Source organism: Polyodon spathula, chromosome 20 (assembly GCF_017654505.1).
Source record: "Polyodon spathula isolate WHYD16114869_AA chromosome 20, ASM1765450v1, whole genome shotgun sequence".
In the NCBI taxonomy this organism is placed as follows: domain Eukaryota; kingdom Metazoa; phylum Chordata; class Actinopteri; order Acipenseriformes; family Polyodontidae; genus Polyodon; species Polyodon spathula.
Window position 1 is genome coordinate 4,754,586 of NC_054553.1, and position 5,478 is coordinate 4,760,063.

The 5,478-nt window shown below is 40.0% G+C and overlaps 1 long non-coding RNA gene across 1 annotated transcript; it reads left to right on the forward strand.

Moving 5' to 3' along the window:
• The first annotated feature begins 738 nt into the window (after positions 1–738).
• LOC121295358 lies at positions 739–4,741 on the forward strand. Its single transcript, XR_005946912.1, has 3 exons — positions 739–826; positions 3,667–3,759; positions 4,188–4,741. It is a non-coding gene; the product is annotated as an uncharacterized LOC121295358 (long non-coding RNA).
• Positions 4,742–5,478: the final 737 nt, after the last annotated feature.

Here is a 5,478-nt window from a genome sequence, read left to right on the forward strand (position 1 = left end):
AGAGCCTGTTGCTTTTAAGAAATTAGACTTTATACTAATTATACAGATGGTTCCGATCATCCCTCCATCCAGATGTCTTCTTCTAACCTAATAAAGAAGTCTGTGTGATACAGAGTGCTAATGTTTACTTGAAGAAAATAAGACACTTGCTGGTTTGACTGAAGCAAAGACAATACATTCTATGTTCAGAGTGTAGAGCCGCTAGCTGTTCTGTTTGAGAACATTACTGCTCTTCAGGGAACACACATGCGTTTGTAGAAAATACAGTCCAGATCCAGACTTAGCAAGCTGGTCGCTTGAGCCTTTTGGAGAGAGAGGAACAAGAGCTATCCCATTGTATAGCAGGGGGGGTTATTACAGCAGTGTTTAGCGCCACCCCTTTTCTGTGCACAGTACAGCAGGACTTGGTCGCAGTGTGTAGCCTCAGTGTGGAGGAGAGGTTGCCCCTTACACCCCTTGGATTATCCATCTTCCTGTCCGCGGGGAGAGTTAGCACGGGGGAGAGGAGCTGGTGTTGATGGGCTGTCCCATTGTGGATGGTCACGTTGGCAGGTACAGAATGTGTTGTTTGAGAGCACCACATTTGTAAACCAAATTTTACACAGGGTAGGTAGGAGTGCAGTATGTAAAGAATATGTATCAAAATATATATTTTTTTTCTTTTCTTTTTTTATTAAAATAGCAAAATCAGCCTTCAGGTAGATTTACCTATTCTCTTCGTTCATGTTGTGTTTTTAGGTTTTCTGCAGCTGACTGCGTCCTACAGTGTGAAACTCTTTCTGAGTTTCGTGACAGCAGTGTGAGGAGCTGCAGTGCTGTCCCACCGGTAAGCAGGTTTTTGTATTTTCGCTTTTGTTTCTGTATACAAATTTCCTTAGTATATAGCGCATTTTTCTTTTTTTTTCATTTCTGTCTGTCAAAGGGTCACTTACATTAATGTTATAAATCCAGCTATTTCTTATACTGGCTGCACCTCTCGGTGAAAGCTCAAATATTCCCATCATTTCAAATATTATCAGATCATGGCTCAGTTGAGGGATTTAAGAGTATAAGAGTATTTAAGATAAAAGAATTCCCACCCATTTGTGTTCAAAGGTACTGTAGCATTCACTGTATTCAGTTTGAATGCATTTTTTCGAATCATCTATCTGAAAGGACATTTAAAACATTATTGAGTTTATAAATACTGGAAAGCAAATTTAAAAAGGTAGGAATAATAGAATGTGCTGCATTGCAATGCCATGTGCCCTGGGACATGGGCAGTACAAGAACAGTAGAACAGTAACTGCACTAACAGGTAACTGTGATGTGATAGGCGTTACAGAAACCTGGTTGTCTGAGAGTGATGGGGACGAATATAATATTTGTGGGTATACACTGTATAGGAAAGACAGGCAGGACAGAAGAGGAGGAGGGGTAGCGCTATACATAAGAAACAGTCTTGAAGCCCAGGTGTTAAACCTGGACAAAGAAAATAAAACCGAATCAATATGGGTCAGAATAATGGACAAAAATTCAAAGGGCATAATAATAGGAGCATGCTATAGACTGCCAGATTCAGACAGTGAGCAAAATAATCTGTTATACAATGACATTAGAAATGCGTGTAGCAATGGAGAAGCCATACTAATGGGGGATTTCAACTTCCCCCAAATAAAATGGGAAAACCCGGTGGGTAGCGCGAAGGATGAAATAGAAATGGTGGAAATGACAAATGACTGCTTCCTAACACAATTTGTCAAGGTACCGACTAGAGGGGAGGCATTCAAAGAGGAGATTAAATGTTTAAGAGATACAAATGGCAAAATCGTAGATGAAGAAAAAAATAGCAAATATATTAAATGATTACTTTTCACAAGTTTTTACAAAGGAAGATTCTGACAACATACCCCACATGTCATCCAGTTCCTGTCCAGTTTTAAATAACTTTAGCATAACTGAGGCAGAAGTGTTAAAGGGACTAGGAGCTCTTAAAATAAACAAATGCCCTGGGCCGGATGAGATCCTCCCAGTAGTACTCAAAGAAATGAAAGAAGTAATTTACAAACCGCTAACCAAGATCATGCAGCAGTCTCTTGACACAGGGGTGGTACCGACAGACTGGAAAATTGCAAACGTAATACCGATCCACAAAAAGGGAAACAAAACTGAACCAGGTAACTACAGACCAGTAAGCCTGACTTCTATTATATGCAAACTTATGGAAACTATAATAAGATCCAAAATGGAAAATTACCTGTATGGTAACAGGGTCCTGGGAGACAGTCAACATGGTTTTAGGAAAGGGAGATCGTGTCTAACTAACTTGCTTGATTTTTTTGAGGATGCAACATCGATAATGGATAATTGCAAAGCATATGACACGGTTTATTTAGATTTCCAGAAAGCTTTTGACAAAGTCCCGCACAAAAGATTAATTCTCAAACTGAACGCAGTTGGGATTCAAGGAAACGCGTGTACATGGATTAGGGAGTGGTTAACATGTAGAAAACAGAAAGTACTGATTAGAGGAAAAACCTCAGAATGGAGTGTGGTAACCAGTGGTGTACCACAGGGATCAGTATTAGGTCCTCTGCTATTCCTAATCTACATTAATGATTTAGATTCTGGTATAGTAAGCAAACTTGTTAAATTTGCAGACGACACAAAAGTAGGAGGAGTGGCAAACACTGTTGCAGCAGCAAAGGTCATTCAAAATGATCTAGACAAGATTCAGAACTGGGCAGACACATGGCAAATGACATTTAATAGAGAAAAGTGTAAGGTACTGCACGCAGGAAATAAAAATGTACGTTATAAATATCATATGGGAGATACTGAAATTGGAGAAGGAATCTATGAAAAAGACCTAGGAGTTTTTGTTGACTCAGAAATGTGTTCATCTAGACAATGTGGGGAAGCTATAAAAAAGGCTAACAAGAAGCTCGGATACATTTGTGAAAAGTGTTGAATTTAAATCAAGGGAAGTAATGTTAAAACTGTACAATGCACTAGTAAGAACTCATCTTGAATATTGTGTTCAGTTCTGGTCACCTCGCTATAAAAAAGATATTGCTGCTCTAGAAAGAGTGCAAAGAAGAGCGACCAGAATTATTCCGGGCTTAAAAGGCATATGTCATATGCAGACAGGCTAAAAGAATTGAATCTGTTCAGTCTTGAACAAAGAAGACTACGTGGTGACCTGATTCAAGCATTCAGAATTCTAAAAGGTATTGACAGTGTCGACCCAAGGGACTTTTTCAGCCTGAAAAAAGAAACAAGGACCAGGGGTCACAAATGGAGATTAGACAAAGGGGCATTCAGAACAGAAAATAGGAGGCATTTTTTTACACAGATAATTGTGAGGGTCTGGAATCAACTCCCCAGTAATGTTGTTGAAGCTGATACCCTGGGATCCTTCAAGAAGCTGCTTGATGAGATTCTGGGATCAATAAGCTACTAACAACCGAACGAGCAAGATGGGCCGCATGGCCTCCTCTCCTTTGTAAACTTTCTTATGTTTTTAACACCAGCATGAATAGTTTAGGTTGCACAGTTTGAATCAATGCATGATTCAATAAAGAACCCATCGCCACTGTTGCAATGGTAAGAGGTCCACATATGACACGATCCGAGGTGCTCTTAGTGGACCTCTTGGATTAAAAAACGTTTTCTTACTTCTCACAGTTTGGAGGGAAGCATTACCTGACTTTTGAGACGGTCTCACTGGTCCCATACGACAGGAAGCTAATCAACACTGCCCTCATGAGCAGAGAACAGGTAAGGGGAGCAAGAAAACCTTATGCCTCGTAGATTTTGAAATCTGCACAGGAAGGAATCAAGTCCTATCCTGAATAAAACAACTCGACTTAAAGAGTAAGTAGTGTCTAAATGTCATTTCAGTTTCAAACCATTTTTCTCTGAGTATATGTTGAGTAGGTTGGGCTCTGAAAATAAGTGGAAGTAGCAGGTGGCAGAGTTGAAAGGTCACATGACTTAAATGGAATGAGGAGGCTGTTCTGTGCTGGCCCTCAGGATTCTACAGACAAACTCGAAGACAGCCAGAAACATGGGAATAACAGTATTAGAGCAACTGAACCCTGAATCACTCAGAATGACAGCAAACATCGTAAAACAGCAAGACAATGTCCAAAATGCAATTCAAATGAAACATACTGTTTAGTTAAAGGAGCACTCTGCTGTTTCAGATTGAGTGATTGGATGCGTACTACCAGAAGATCCGCAGCGAGGTGGGCCCCAGGCTGGACAGGCAGGGATTGAAGGAGGAGCACGGCTGGGTAATGAAACACACAGAGCCCTTTACCTTAGGAAGTATCCTGGTGATAGCCTCCTCATTCACACTGACCGCTGTGCTCCTGTCCAGTACCCTCCTCCGGCGCCGTCTGTTCTAGAGCGCAGCAGGGAGACTGTGGGACGGATTTCTCTGGGGTGAAAGAGTCTGGATAACTATTTCTCAGAATGCTCTTTCCTAGCTAAAAATGACATCGGATCTGAAATCAGGCACAAAGGCTACAATGATACTGAATGTGTTAGTTCAGAAAGTCAGTTTAAAATGATCTGTATGGTTATGCAAATTCTTTTTATTTTTTTAGGTCTAGTTTTCCTATGCGTGCCCACAATTGCATTGCAAGTGCTGTAAGAGGAAGTTTATTTTTTTGAATATAGAGCAAAACAGCTTGCTTTCATTCTGAGCCCTAGGAAATTGTTTATATGCAATAAAAAATGATAATTCATTCTGAAACAGGAAATTGCTCAAATTTATACTATCCCGGCAGCATTTCTTTATGAATTATGATGCTTTTGTCACCATTTTTTTTTTTAAATATAAAAGACTTAACAGCTGAAAATGCAAATTCAAATTGCGAATTCAATTCAAATTTGATCACAAATCATACTGTCATTGCATTTGAATTATCCCTATTACAAAAAAGTTTTGTGAATTTGAAGCTTATGATTTAACCATTAAGCAACTCTTCATTGTGTTTTTGATAGCTAATTAGAATGCAGTGTCTCTGCTGTGTAATCAATATTGTAATTCTATTTGAACATATTCTACTTGTCAAGGCATACATTTCTCCTTGCATCCCTAAAACCTGGTATGCGCGTTCTTTTAAATGTGATAGAGGATTCTTCCTTGTATGACTTCTGAAATATCTTTACTAATATATATGAATGTTGTAGATGATGGCTGTTGCTTGCTTGTGAGTGAAGCTTCTCGTCACACCCCGATGCACCCAGCTAGCTCGTCTGTCTGCAGAACATGCTTGTCTGCCAATACAGTAACAGGATGTCCTGTCATGAGCAGCCAGTCAATGTGCATGCAGGTGCACATCTTTTTATAAAAAGTTTAAGCTGTATCAATTTTGCATCAAATAGAAATGCTGTGGTAGGCTGGGACCCCCCAGGGAGCGCTGTATTGGCCTCTGCACTGCAGCGGGTTTTGGCTGAACAATCAGCTGAGTTTGCAGAGCCCTGCTG